This window comes from Mustelus asterias, chromosome 22 (assembly GCF_964213995.1).
Source record: "Mustelus asterias chromosome 22, sMusAst1.hap1.1, whole genome shotgun sequence".
Classification (NCBI taxonomy): Eukaryota; Metazoa; Chordata; class Chondrichthyes; order Carcharhiniformes; family Triakidae; genus Mustelus; species Mustelus asterias.
Window position 1 is genome coordinate 62,325,648 of NC_135822.1, and position 15,072 is coordinate 62,340,719.

General features: G+C 46.3%; 1 protein-coding gene across 2 annotated transcripts in view; it reads right to left on the minus strand.

The window, feature by feature from the left end:
• LOC144510112 (pleckstrin homology domain-containing family A member 2-like) overlaps window positions 1–13,126 on the minus strand; it is a 130,153-nt gene extending 117,027 nt beyond the window's left edge. For both annotated transcript variants that reach the window (XM_078239390.1, XM_078239391.1), the window contains exon 1: window positions 12,766–13,126. The gene's annotated coding sequence lies outside the window, so the exon portion shown is untranslated. The remainder of the gene's footprint in view (window positions 1–12,765) is intronic.
• Between the last annotated feature and the right edge of the window lie 1,946 nt (window positions 13,127–15,072).

Consider the following 15,072-nt stretch of genomic DNA (forward strand, 5'->3'; position numbering starts at 1 on the left):
TCCATCTGACATTGGGAATGCTTGTGGGGAAAGACTGAACCAATGCCTCAGCAAGATGGTTGCTGTTCGACGTTGTCGAGAGGCCCAAGGCAGCTGATGACACAGGAGAAATTACAGACATTACAAAGCATGGTTCAGCTATACAAGGCTCTGGTTAGACCATAGCTGGAATGCTAGGCACCAAGCCGTAGGAAGGATACGTAATACTGACCTCAGAGAGAGTGCAACATTGGTTTATTAGAATAATAGCTGTACTGGAAGGGTTAAGCTATGAGGAGAGATTAAACAAACTATTCCAGAGAATTTAGAAGGTTATGGGTGATTAAATCATAGTTTTTCAAGATATTTATGGGAACAAGTATGATAGATAGAGAGAAACTATTTATACTAGTTGGAGAGTCCAGAACTCAGAGATAGCACATAAACACGAGGGCCAAATCTTTCAGGATGAAATTAGTAGACGTTTTTATACACAGAGGATAGTCTAAGTTTTTAACTCTCCACTGTAAACTACAATTAATGCTGGATCAATTGTTAAGTTTAAAGTTGAGATTGACAGATATCTGTTCACCAAAGATATGAATCAATGTGTGGAAAAACATGTACAAGGAGTTAGATTACAAGTCAGCCAAGATCTCACTGAATGGCTGAAAAACTTCAATAGGCTAAATAGCCTCTTCCTGTCCCGATTCAAGTAGAAACAGGCCATTTGGCCCAATCAGCCCATGTTGGAGCTGAAGTCCAATTACATCAGCCTATCCCATATCTGTTACATCTTGAATTTGGGGTCTAGGTGGGGTTTTACAGAAGAATCATAGAATCCCGACAGTGCAAAAGGAAACCATTTGGCCCATCGAGCCTGCACCGACAACAATCCCACCCAGACCCTATCCCCCTAACCCCATATATTTACCCTGTTAATCCCCCTGACACTAAGGGGGGCAACTTAGCATGGCCAATCCAGCTAACTTGTACATCTTTGGACTGTGGGAGGAAACCGGAGCACCCGGAAGAAACCCACGCAGACACGGGGAGAACATGCAGACTCCGCACAGTCAGTCACCTGAGGCTGGAATCGAACCTGGGGTTCCTGGCGCTGTGAGGCAGCAGTGCTAACCACTGTGCCACCATGCCGCCTGTTACTCTAAGACTAGTATTCATAAGTACTTCTGCTTTCCTCCAGATCTCAAATACTCCATCATATGACATTGCACCACAGTGATATCAGCGGTTACATCAGTATCAGGTGCTCCTGATGTTAACCCTTTAGTCTGCGATATTCCCCTTCAACCACTTTTTCCTCGCAAGTTGACATGATCTCCGGGGGGGGGGGGCGGTGGAGGGCGCAGACTTAAAACCCTCGAGTGAAAGAAAACCTTCCAACTCTCTATCCTAAATCTATTTTATTGACCATACGTGTCTCCTCATTTTCGACTCACAAACAGGCGTGAGAGTCCACTGCTCCCTCACACAGTCCCATCCCGTCATCAAATTAAAACAAAGCTGTCGATTAAAGCCGTGTCGACAGGTTCACACCAAAACAGACCGAATATTTTTAGTTCTCTGTGATCAGACCGGGAGTATGGAGAGGTTAATAACTGTGAATAACACAACCATGGAAGGAAAGGAAACACCAAAACCCAATAGCGTTGCACTCATGTCAAATGGATTGTGGAGTAAAACCCCGGGGAGTGCAACACTGGTTGGTTTTATTGACACATTTCAGATAGGAAACACAGTCTACATTTTGTAGCATCCTCCCACTTGTAGTCTGAATGCAGCAACCGCACTAATGCTTGGTCCCAATCCCCACATACCAGGGCTACCTTCCTTTGATTTTGGGGAGTGGGAGTGGTGTCCAGCAGTCAGCTGAGCAGTTATTCAGATATGTCGTACAGTAACATTTCTGCTTTCAGGATGAGCTGTTCTCGTGGTGAGAACAATTCTCCAAAAATGTATAAATGGACTTTGGATTGGGCCGCGATGCTTCCAGTGTCGAATAGTCAGCCAATACAGGCCGTTGAGGCTGATTGGTGAATCATAACCATCTGGACGAGGTGCACAGAGAGTGACCCGGGATCATGGAATCACGCCCTGGCAACACTATGGAAATGAAAACTGGCACAAAACACATTCAGTTAATTGCAATGTACTGAACGCCGGAACAGGAGTAGGCCCATCAGCCCCTCAGACCCGTTCCCTGCCTTGCATTGCCTCAGGACTCCCAGTTTCACCACATGAAATATGAAGGAGGAGCTAGAATGAGAATCCAACAAAATAGAACCAAAACAACAATGAACAAGTCCCATCATTCGCAGCCTGCCTTTAAGATTTGGCGCTGGCCTTTGCAGTTAATTCAGGCGTGTTTTTAGAAACGTCTCTTCAATTATATATAAGCACAACCCCTAGCCAAACCACTTAGCATTCTAAGTATTGAAAATAAAAAGATATTCCACAAAGTTGTTTGGTATTATCATCTGTCAGCTTGCCAAAGCAAAGAACCTCCGCCAAGTTCAGAAGTTACTTATTCCAAGAACCTTCAGGATACTGCAGCACACAATGGCATAATTACGAAAGGAAAGCTTGCTTGAGCAAGTGCTGCAGCTTCTTGATGTTAGACCAGATAAGTCAGCGCATTCAAATCACCGTCTCCTCATAGAGCGGTTTGCAATATCCCTGTAGAAACTCCAGGTTCCCGAGTCAGAATTTCAGGCAACATTTAGAGATCTCAGCTTCCCTTCAGGGGGCGTAGATTTTGGCTCATCTGGAGAGTGGAATGGAGAAGGGAGGGGGAGGGGAAGAGAAGATTGTGATGCAATTCTCCACATGGCAACTGTGGCTTCACTTCAAAAAGTACTTCATTGGCTGTAAAGTACTCTGGGGCGCCCTGCGGTCCAGAAGGGCACCGTACCAAGTTATTTCTCTTGGTATGCAGGTGGAGCAGGAAGAGCTTTTACCAAGGAAAGTCCTTCTGGGACAAAGCCAGGCAGGTTTACGAAGTGACTGCCAAAGAAGTGTTTGTCGTGGGAGGGTGGGTGGTAATTGCCCAAGGAAGAAAGTGCACGTGGGATAGGTGAAATGGAATGGGAAATAACATGGGGGTTTCCATCTTAGCTCCAGATAATACACTAGAGAGAGCAGTCAAAAAATGGGTGTGATTGTCTGGATTTGTGCGTTCGGGGTGGGGCTATAGTGCGGTCAGCACCAGCAGGAACCTTCTGGGATTCTCCCACCCCGTGCCCTAACGTAATCTGGTTCACATCAAGTGATGGTATGAAACAGATTAGCATATTCAAATATGTATTTCAATGTGCAGGGTTGGTTTGGAGCCAGATTCTCCTGGCTCCTGCAATTCTCCGACCCTCGGGCACAGCGGGAAGCCGGTGTGATCATTACCGTCTCCACAAATGGACACAGTCATGATGACCATAAGAAATAGGAGCAGGAGTAGGCCATCTAGCCCCTCGAGCCTGCCCCGCCATTCAATAAGATCATGGCTGATCTGAAGTGGATCAGTTCCACTTACCCGCCTGATCCCCATAACCCCTAATTCCCTTACCGATCAGGAATCCACACCAGGGGTCTCCTCCAAATTAAGTTTCAAGTTTGCTGATGACACCACCGTGGGTCGGATCTCAAACAATGACGAGACAGAGTACAGGAATGAGATAGAGAATCTGGTGAACTGGTGCGGCAACAATAATCTCTCCCTCAATGTCAACAAAACAAAGGGGATAGTCATCAACTTCACAAAGTGTAGTGGAGGACATGGGGACGAAGTAGAATGGTCAAGAGCTTCAAGTTTCTAGGTGTTCAGATCACCAACAACCTGTCCCGGTCCCCCCATGCCGACACTATAGTTCAGAAAGCCCACCAACGCCTCTCCTTTCTCAGAAGACTAAAGAAATTTGGAATGTCTGCTCCAACTTTCACCAAACTCTACAGATATACCATAGAAAGCATTCTTTCTGGTTGTATCACAGCTTGGTATGGCTCCTGCTCTGCCCAAGACCACAAGGAACTACAGAAGGTCTCCTTTCCTTCCCTGTGTACAGTATATTTTGTCTGTATAGCATACAAGAAACACTGTGCACTAATACATGTGACAATAATCAATCAAATCAAATCAAAATCAAATGTAGCCCAGTCCATCACCCAAACCAGCCTCCCACCCATTGACTCTGTCTACACTTCTCACTTTCTCAGAAAAGCAGCCAGCATAATCGAGGACCCCACGCACCCCGGACATTCTCTCTTCCACCTTCTTCCGTCGAGAAAAAGATACAAAAGTCTGAGGTCACGTACCAACCGACTCAAGAACAGCTTCTTCCCTGCTGCTGTCAGACTTTTGAATGGACCTACCTCGCATTAAGTTGATCTTTCTCTACACCCGAGCTATGACTGTAACACTACATTCTGCACTCTCTCCTTTCCTTCTCTATGAACGGTCTGCTTTGTCTGTATGGTGCGCAAGAAACAGTACTCTTCACTGTGTACTAACACATGTGACAATAATAAATCAAATCAAAATCAAAGGGGGGTTTGGAGGCCATCGAAGCCCCTAAGTAATCGGGAGAATCATAGAATCACTACAGTACGGAAAGAGGCCATTCGGCCCATCGAGTCTGCACCGACCACAATCCCACCCAAGTCCTACCCCCATATCCCTACATATTTTACCCACTAATCCACATAGATAGAATGCAAGACTGGGCGGAGAAGTGGCAGATGGACTTCAACCCGGATAAGTGTGTAGTGATCCATTTTGGCAGATCCAATGGGATGAAGCAGCAGTATAATATGAAGGGTACCATTCTTAGCAGTGTAGAGGATCAGAAGGACCTTGGGGTCCGGGTCCATAGGACTCTTAAATCGGCCTCGCAGGTGGAGGATGCGGTCAAGAAGGCGTACGGCGTACTAGCCTTCATTAATCGAGGGATTGAGTTTAGGAGTCGGGAGATAATGCTGCAGCTTTATAGGACCCTGGTTAGACCCCACTTGGAGTACTGCGCGCAGTTCTGGTCACCTCATTACAGGAAAGATGTTGAAGCCATTGAAAGGGTGCAGAGGAGATTTACAAGGATGTTGCCTGGATTGGGGGGCATGCCTTATGAGGATAGGTTGAGGGAGCTTGGTCTCTTCTCCCTGGAGAGACGAAGGATGAGAGGTGACCTGATAGAGGTTTACAAGATGTTGAGAGGTCTGGATAGGGTAGACTCTCAGAGGCTATTTCCAAGGGCTGAAATGGTTGCTACGAGAGGACACAGGTTTAAGGTGCTGGGGGGTAGGTACAGAGGAGATGTCAGGGGTAAGTTTTTCACTCAGAGGGTGGTGGGTGAGTGGAATCGGCTGACGTCGGTGGTGGTGGAGGCAAACTCGTTGGGGTCTTTTAAGAGACTTCTGGATGAGTACATGGGATTTAATGGGATTGAGGGCTATAGATAGGCCTAGAGGTAGGGATATGATCAGCGCAACTTGTGGGCCGAAGGGCCTGTTTGTGCTGTGGCTTTCTATGTTCTATGTTCTATGTAATCCCTCTAACCTACGCCTCCCAGGACATTAAGGGGCAATTTTAGCACGGCCAATCAACCTAACCCGCACTGGCACCGGAGGAGGTTGGCTCCTGTAGGGGGGGGTGGCAGGGGGGGGGGGGGGGGGAGATTCCTGAAAGGTGACATCACTTGGGGGTGGGTTGCTAGTATCAGCGAGTGGGGGGAAGGGGATTGGGCTGGATGAGGTTGTGGGAGAGGAGGTGGGTTGTAGAGTTGATTGGAGATCGAGGCGGCCTTTAGAAAATGGCCAGATCTGGGGAGGAGACAGCCTTGCCAGCGTCTTTAGGTCCCAACTCCTAAACAAATTCCAAGTGTGGGTGAATTCATTGAGAATCTCCCCAGCCTTGAACAAAAATTCGAAGTGTGGGTGAAGTACAAATTGAATTACACCGAACCACCCCCAGCTGGAATCGCACCAGTTTTCCCACTGGGGACAACACTTAGAAACTTTTTGGGAGAATTCTGCCCAAGGCAAGAGAGTCATGAAAGCATCCAACCATTGTGTCTGCCCTATTCTCATCAATCTCACCACCACAGCAGATTAGATCACTATTCATTACAATCTAAAAGCTCTTAGTTTCAAACGCAGCCACATTGTACTTGACGACTTCAAAAAGTGATGGCAGAAAACACCGCTGATCCTGCAGCTGGCTGCAGTTTTCAGACTGTTTCTCTGATTTTAAATGCCTTCCCACGCTGACTCAGCACATTTCTCCAGCATATCACTGAGTCACACTGAGGAGGATGGTCTGCGCGTTATTCCCCCACACTATTTGTGTCCTCTGGGAAGAGTTTGGATCTTCTTGTTCAGGGAGAGGGTTGAAAAACTGGCCAGGGTACCCTGCCCCTAACCATTAGTTGGTGAAATCAGCACGAGAAACATAAATGAAATGTGTCATATATTCACGGAGGACACTGCTTGCTTTACAATCTTTGAAAGAAGGTAGAATTTCAACTCCAAGGGATAGACAACTCTGTCACGTGCCCGCAGCAGTGCTTAAACAGTCCTCGTCGACACAATGAAACTCCTCTGAAGTATTGCATGATACAAATCACTTTCTTTTTGGCCGTAGACTTTTCTCCAATACACACCCTCCCAACTCCAAATATTGCCACTGCGTCACTGCAAGAACTGCCTTGCTTTGTCCAGTCGCCATTCTGAGCATCAAATTGTTCCACGTTTCTGTGCGCGGGATTATGAGTTTGAGTACATCAAAACAGGACTGCCTGCAGAACAATAACACCCTTTCTAGTGTTGTGTACACACAGAGGCATTGGGGGGGGGGGGGGGGGGGGAGAGGGGGAGGAGCTTGTGGTTGCCACACTGAATTAATACTGACCTCACCACTTCTGACAGCAATGTATAATGAGATTGTATCGAAGCAACTGATCAAACTGGTTCGCCTCTAGCAGTTGGGCAGAAAAAGGCTCTGAAGTCTTCACTTTAGCACAGCGCTGAGGGCGAATTGCATTGTTGGCAGTTCCACTTTTTAGATTGTGTCTGTCAGGTGTTCCCATGGCACTACTTGTGCCAAGCGGAAAGTTCTTACCCCGCTCTTGTCAAAAAGCATATGTCCCTGAAGCAACAGCCTGAAAACCAGATTAACAGGTGATTTATTGCATTGCTACTTGCGGGACATTGCTGTGCGTAATCATTGAATCATAGAATCCCTACAGTGCAGAAGGAGGCCATTTGGTCCGTCGAACCTGCACCGACCACAATTCCACCCAGACCCTAACCCCCCCGTAACCACCCTGCTAGTCCGCCTGACACTAAGGGGCAATTTTCCATGGCCAGTCCACCTAATCTGCACATCTTTCGGACTGTGGGAGGAAATCGGAGCACCCGGAGGAAACCCACGCAGACACGGGGAGAATGTGCAGACTCCACAAAAAAAACAGCGACCCAAGCCAGTAACTGAATCCAGGTCCCTGGCGCTGAGAGGCAGCAGTGCTAACTACTGTGCCACCATGCAGCCCCTATGTTGGTTTTTGCGCTATTGGGCGGTGAAGCAATTTGGGGCATCTGCAGGAGGTATAAATTCAAGATGCCTTGCATACTAACATGGGAATTAGGAGCAGGATAGGTCATTCAATCCCTCCAGGCTGCTCCAATATTCAGTAAGATCACACCCTGATCTGATTGTAACCTCAACTGCACCTACTCCGTGATAACCCTTCACCCCCTTGCTTATCAAGAATCTATCTAGCTGTGCCTTAAAAGTATTCAAAGACTCTGCCTCCACTGACCTTTGAGGAAAAGAGTTCCAAAGAGTCATGACCCTCAGAGAAAATTCAAGAAATTGCTGCACCTTTTAAAATGCGCACTTTACATGCAGAGCGGTGTTGTTTTAAAGTTTATTGCTTCGTGTCACAGGTAGCACTGCAATGACGTTATTGTGAAAATCCCCTAGTCGCCACACCCGGGGCCCGTTCAGATACACTGAGGGAGAATTTAGCACAGCCAGTGCACCCAACCTGCAAGTCTTTCAGACTGTGGGAGGAAACCAAAGGAAACCCACGCAGACACGGGGCAGAACTTGCAGACTCCGCACAGACAGTGGCCCAAGCCGGGAATTGAACCTGGGTCCCTGGCGCTGTGAGGCAGCAGCGCTGACCACTGTCCCACTTGTTTCTGTAAGCAATATGTGCAAGATCACGCGAAAGTAGGAACTTCGAATTATTTGACATCTTGCCATTTGTCCTTCTTGTACGGATGTGAAGCAGAAATATGATGATTGGGTGATGTTAATGATCTAAGACAGACTATGTAGTTACAGACCTCACCCATTACACACATATTCAAGTGTTTGAGCATATTCAATCATGATATCACTGGCCAGATCTTTAATCTTGATCAGTACTTCATTTTTGATAGTAGCTTTTCACAGTGACATTTGTGTGTTGGCAGCATGTCTTGTAAAACAGGTCTTGCTTATAATAACGTAATTATAATAAGTGTAAAAGTATACTTACAGCAATATGCATTTGCAAACGTTGCCAGTATGAAATTGCCCCCATTATTTGTGCCATTATATTTCCATTGCATTCCTTCTTTGTGAAGAGTAAATTATACTTTGTAATGAGGAAACATTGCAAATAGATTCAAGGAGCCTCCACCAATTTGAGATCATCTAAAACTCTGCTGCTTGTGTTCTTATCCGCAACAAGTTCACCAAATCACAGAGTCTTTACACTGCTGAAGGGAGGCCATTCGACCCATTGAGTCTGCACTGGCTCTCACAAAGAGCATGCTATCCAGTCCCACTCCCCTGCCTTATCCCCTGTAAGCTTGCACATTCTTTCGGCACGGTGGCACAGTGGTTAGCACTGCTGCCTCACTGCGCCAGGGACCAGGGTTCAATCCCAGCGTGGGTCACTGTCTGCGCGGGGTCGGCACGTTCTCCCTGTGTCTGCGTGGGTTTCCTCCGGTTTCCTCCCACAGTCCGCAAGACGTGCTGGTATTTTCCCTCAGTGCAAACAGGCGCTGGAGTGTGGCGACTAGAGGATTTTCACAGTAACTTTATTACAGTGTTAATGTAAGTCTACCTGTGACTAATAAACAAATAAACTTTAAAACTCTTTCTTTTCAGATAGCAATCCAATTCCCCTTTTGAATACCTTGATTGAACCTATCTCCACCACCCTCCTCTCAGGAAGTCTGTTCCAGCCTCCAACCGCTCTCTGGGTGAAACCATTTTTCCTCACATAACTTCTGTTATTTTGAATCTGTGTCCTCTAGTTCTTGATAAAGTTCCCACGGAGGGAACAGTTTCTCACTATTTACCCTGTCCAGATGCCTCAGGATCTTGAATACTTTTATCAAGTCTCTTCAGCCTCTTTTCTCCAAGGAAAAGAGTCTGGACCTCTCCGATCTATCCTCAAAGCTGCAGTTCTTTGACCCTGGCATAATTCTTGTGTATCCTCTCTGTACTTTCTCCAACGCCTTCACACCCTTCCTCAAGTATGGGACCCAGCACTGGACACACTACTCCGATGAGGTCTATCGAGTAGCATATACAATTTTAATATGGCCTCCATACTCTTGTACTCAATGCCCCTTTCAATAAAACCTCGGATACTCATATGCTTTGTTAACTGCTCTCTCAACATGCCCTGCCACCTTCAATGCTTACGTATTTATAACACCGAGGTACCTCTCTTCCTGCACCTTCTTGAGAGTTTCTCTCTTTATTTTGCATTGTTTCTCCACGTTCTTCCTGCCAAAGCTTACCTCAAACTCTGAGATCTTGGTGCTCCTCCAATTCTGCCTTCCTGAATATGCTCAATTTTCATTGCTGTGCCAACATCACCTTCAACTGCCTGACTCCTGAGCTGTGGAATTTCCACCACCAACCACTCTGCCTCTTATCGCTCTTCCGTCTTTTAAGACACCCCTTAAAACCCACCTCTTTGGCCGGATTTTGGTTCATCTGCCCTCTTATCTGCTTATGCAGCTCAGCATCAATATTCCTTTGATAATGCGTCCTGGCATATTTTACTGCATGAAAGGCACAATATAAATACAAAGTTATTGCTGTTGTTGAACTGCAATGACCATCACTAAATTTGACAGATCATCAGTGAAGATGTTCACCTTTCTCTTGTGTTCTTTTTAATCTTTCCTTCATTCTTCACAGGTAGGTGACCAACTCCTAAGCCTCCACTATTGCCAGCCATTAATAGGTAATCAAAAGGCTGTGAAAAGGGACAACTGTGGGATGCACGGTGGCACATTCTTTAGCACTGCTGCCTCACAGCACCTGGGTTCAAATCCCGAATTGGGTCACTGTCTGTGTGGGGTCTGCACGTTCTCCCCGTGTCTGTGTGGGTTTCCTCCGGGTGCTCCGGTTTCCTCCCACAGTCCGAAAGGCGTGCTGGTCAGGTGCTAAATTCTCCCTCAGTGTACCCAAACAGGCGCTGGAATGTGGCGAGTTGGGGATTTTCACAGTAACTTCATTGCAGTGTTAATGTAAGCCTACTTGTGACACTAATAAATAATCTTTACTTTACTTTAACCAAGGCCTCCCAATTTTCCCCTCTCCATTTTGACTTCCTGCCAGTGTTCTTTCTGAAGACTATCATGGCAGCATCGGGCACCTCAAGGAACTGCAGTGCATCAGAGAGAGAGAGACGGACTATTACCCCAACCTCAGGTTAACAAGGAATGGGATTATGTCAGTAACACCTACAAGCTGTCAATTGTCACCACCTAATTTAAATCACAAAATCGGACAAAATAAAGTTCTTTCACACAAACAAATGTTGCACCTATCTCAGCAATATCACAAGTATGCCTGCTGACTGATATTGCGTTGATTTAACAGGAGGCTGTGTATCATTTGGGTCTGCTGCGTGGCTTGTATGAAAGTTAGGTGGTGTTATAGACCCATTGCTGTGGCTGGGGTTATACAACCAGTTCCCCACATTACAGTTGAAATACAGTGAGAAACTAGGAACATGGGAACAGGGAAAGGCCACCAGGCTCTCAAACCCATTCAAACATTCAATGAGATCACGGTAATCTCCGGATCCAACTTTGTCTCCTATCTGTTAGTCCATGTGGTTACCAAAAACCTATCATTCTCAGATTTCACGTTTTCACAGTAGCTTCATTGCAATATAAATGTAAACCTACGTGTGACAATAATAATCAAACTTTAGACTTCAATAATTGAGCTGACATCAGTTGTTTGTTTGTGGAAAACAATTCTTAATCATAGAATCCCTACAGTGCAGAAGGAGGCCATTCAACCCATCGAGCCTGTACCGACCACAATCCCATCCAGGCCCCATCCCCGTAACCCACATATTTACCCTAATAATCCCCCTGACACTCAAGGTCAATTTAACATGGCCAATCCACCAAACTGCACATCTTCGGAAGGAAACTACAGCACCTGGAAGAAGCCCGCACTGACATGGGGAGAATGTGCAAACTCCATGCAGCCACCCAAGGTTAGAATGGAACTTGGGTCCTTGGAGCTGTGAGGCAGCAGTGTGAACCACTGTGCCACCGCGCTGCCTATATGTTGAAGATTTTGATTGAATCAACCTTGAACCTTCTAAATTCCAGGGAATACCAATCATGGATACCAATCATTGCCTGATCAGTGGCATGGTGGCACAGTGGTTAGCCCTGCTGCCTCACAGCGTCAAGGACCTGGGTTCAATTCCGGCCTTGAGTCACTGTCTGTATGGAGTTTGCACATTCTCCCTATGTCTACGTGGGTTTCCTCGGGATGCTCCGGTTTCCTCCCACAGTCCAAAGAATTGTGGGTTAGGTTGATTGGCCATGCTAAATTGACCCTAATGTCAAGAGGATTAGCAGGGAAAATGAGGGTTACGGGAATAGGGCTTGGGTGGGATTGTGGTCGGTACAGACTCGATGGACCAAATGGCCTCTTTCTGTACTGGAGGGATTCTATGATGCTATGATAGTTTGTGTAACTTTTCATTGTAGTTCATCATTCTGCTGAATCTGCCCTCCACTCCCTCCGAAACCAGCGAAGGTGTGGTGCCCAGAACTGCTGACTGACAATCCTCTTGGGTGTGGTATAGTCAAGGCTTTGTATGGCCAAAGATTGACCTCTCCCTTGCTTGTTGGATTCTGAGCTCTCTAGATAGAAAGTGCCAGAATCGCACTGGCCTTGTGAATGACTTTCTCTGCTTGTCGATGTCTAATTCTAATGTTCTGTTGCAACTGCACCACCCCACCCGAGTCTCTTGACAGGGACTTGGTCGCAGAAATGTATCCAGAGAGTTGGTCCAAATTAGGAGCGCTGTCAGAAAGACGACTGTCACACAAGCCTCCAAAACTCATGAGTTTTTGTTCACCCACCCACCCACACCAAACAGGCATTGCTGGATCTTCACAACACCCGGACAGAAGCTCTCGCTTCAAGTTGCACTGTTAAACCGCCGGTGAGCAACTGGTGGAGAAGGCAGTGTCAAACCCTTTCTGCACCAAGAGTGCAACTCTAAATTATAGAGAGGGGTGGGCTAGGGAGGGAATGGGGTCCATTAAACCGATGCAACAAGGCAGGAGGAGGTGAAAGACAAACTATTTGCAGTTAAGCTGATTCCCTCCCTCCACTGGACTTGCTACTTGAAGCGGGCTTCTGCTTCTCGGGAAGTCCGACCTTGCAAATATACAAACGTTCACACACACACACACTGCCCGGGAGTTAAAACAAAAGATTCATCAACTTACCCAGATGAGAAACGCCAATCTGTTGCATGCAGTCCATTTTGAACGTGACTGATCAGAATGTGGATGTCTCTTTTAACCACCCCCCAAAAAAAAAATCCAGCCCTTTTTTTTAAGTTGCAGTGGGATCGGAACAGCAGATTAAAGTATGCTGCTCTCTCTCTCTGTCTGTCTCTTTCTCTCTCGCTTGGTGCTTGCTTTTTCCGGGTGAAATTAACATGTACACAACAGTCACTAACCAGCCAACCAACCCAGCCCGGATGTAAACGTTAACTATAAATGGAAAGTAGTAACTGTAAGATCAGCCCTGTATCTCTGTCTGAAAAAAAAAGTGAGGCCAGATTATTTGAGCTCCAGATGTGAAATGTTGAGGGGGGGAGGTTGTAGAGAGAGAGAGAGAGAGAAAGCGCTACAGTTTTATGAGTTTCGATGCAACACAGGTCGATAGGAGGAGTGTCACAGAATGCAAATCCTCAGCAGCTCCCAGGGGCTGGACTTGACTTGTGGGTGTGCTTTTGTACAAGATAAAGACTTTTTCCCCCCCCCCCCCTCTCTTGACTGCCTGACTTCCCCATTTCTGGGGAAGCCTTTGCAAAAACCCGTGCAAAGAAGTTGCCCTTATTTCACTTTTCCCCGGAATTTTATTTGATTTTTTTTTTGTTTAGTAACTTTACTTGGGGGCGCGATGATTAACCGAGAGGACTTCTGTTCGTTACTGCTGCGGTCAGCAGTTGTCGGAGTGTTGAACCATTTTTTTATTGTGTGTGTCACGAGAACAAGTACCATGAGAGGGGCAATGTGAGCTGGAATGGCAGACCCGGGGGTTGGGGATGGGGGAACTTGGTTGTGATCTGAAATACATTGTCTGAAAGGTTAACTCTTCGAAAGAGAATTGCAACAAACGCTTGAAAGGACGCTGAACACAAAGCATGTGGGATGAATTGGTTAGCTCTGACGAGGAGCCAGCATAGGTACAATGGGCCGAATGGCCTCATTCTTTGTAAGGAGTCTAACAACACCAGGTTAAAGTCCAACAGTCCATCATAAAGTCCATCATTCTTTGTTGCATCTTTGACTTCAAGATGCACTTGCACTAATTTCTACCCAAATGGGGCGAGTTAAGACAACCCCTGGTGCTAAATTAGACTTCCTTATTAAATAAAATTAAGTGCAGTGCCTGGTGCAGGGGAAAAAAATGAGAGGATGTTTCATAAAACACAACTTTTTATTTCTTGCATCTGCCCATATCACTGCCACTGCAGGCACATTCACTCACACAGGTCCCCAAAGCCAAACAAAAAGTTGTAAATGTCTATCTGGCAAGCTTTGGGAGATTAATCATTGGCAGAATTTTGTGGTGTCAATGCATCTTAAAAAGCACCACCACACATGAAGTGAAGCCAAGTGGCAAGTAATAACCGGCTTAAAGTCATGCCCGAGGCTTTTTGCAGTGTCCCCCCACTCTCCAGCCTATATCTGCTCTGCTTCCCCATAATTGGCCATGATTGATGGCAGAGCAGACTCGATGGGCTGAGTGGCCTAATTCTGCTCCTATGTCTTATGGTCTTATAATCTAGAGCAGTAGAACATGCCCCTGTGTTGGGCGTAAGTATGAATGCCAATGCACTGATATGGGGTCTGCAGGACGGATGTCTATGAATTGCGTGTGATGTGTGTCGATGATGTGTACCCTTTGGGTGAGTGTGACTGTGATGGATATCTCTGCCCCACGTGATCCATGTCAGTGTGCTGAGGTTCTCGAGTATTTGCTTCTAGTTGAGTTTCCCCTGTGAAAGCCATCTGCGGCTGAAGTGACCAAAGTTATCCATGAGTAAGCTGGAGATGGGCCTCCCTTGGCTGTAACAGGAAGCATCAGTGGATTGACAACTGGACAGCTGTCTCTGTGTTAAACTGGGTGCTCAGCAACAATCCATTATCTTGTAATTGAGTTTGTGTCTATATATGCTCTGTTTGTGAACCCAACTCCCACTCACCTGATGAAGGAGCAGTGCTCCGAAAGCTCATGCTACCAAATAACCAAATGTTGGACTTTAACCTGGTGTTGTGAGACTTCTAATGTTGGTTGGGTTGCTGTGTGTCTGGAGACAGTTCCTTGAGGTGTATAACACTGGAGAAACGTGCTTGTGGTCACAGATCTGTCGCTGGTGTGAATAATGTGAGGTTCTGAATTAAGGATGTTATACAAAAATCTTATTGCACAACATGAAAGTGTAGTGAAGAATAATTTTTCCACAACAGTTTGGTCCCAGTCTTCTAAATAAGCTTAATGACAAAGTTATTTATTAGTCA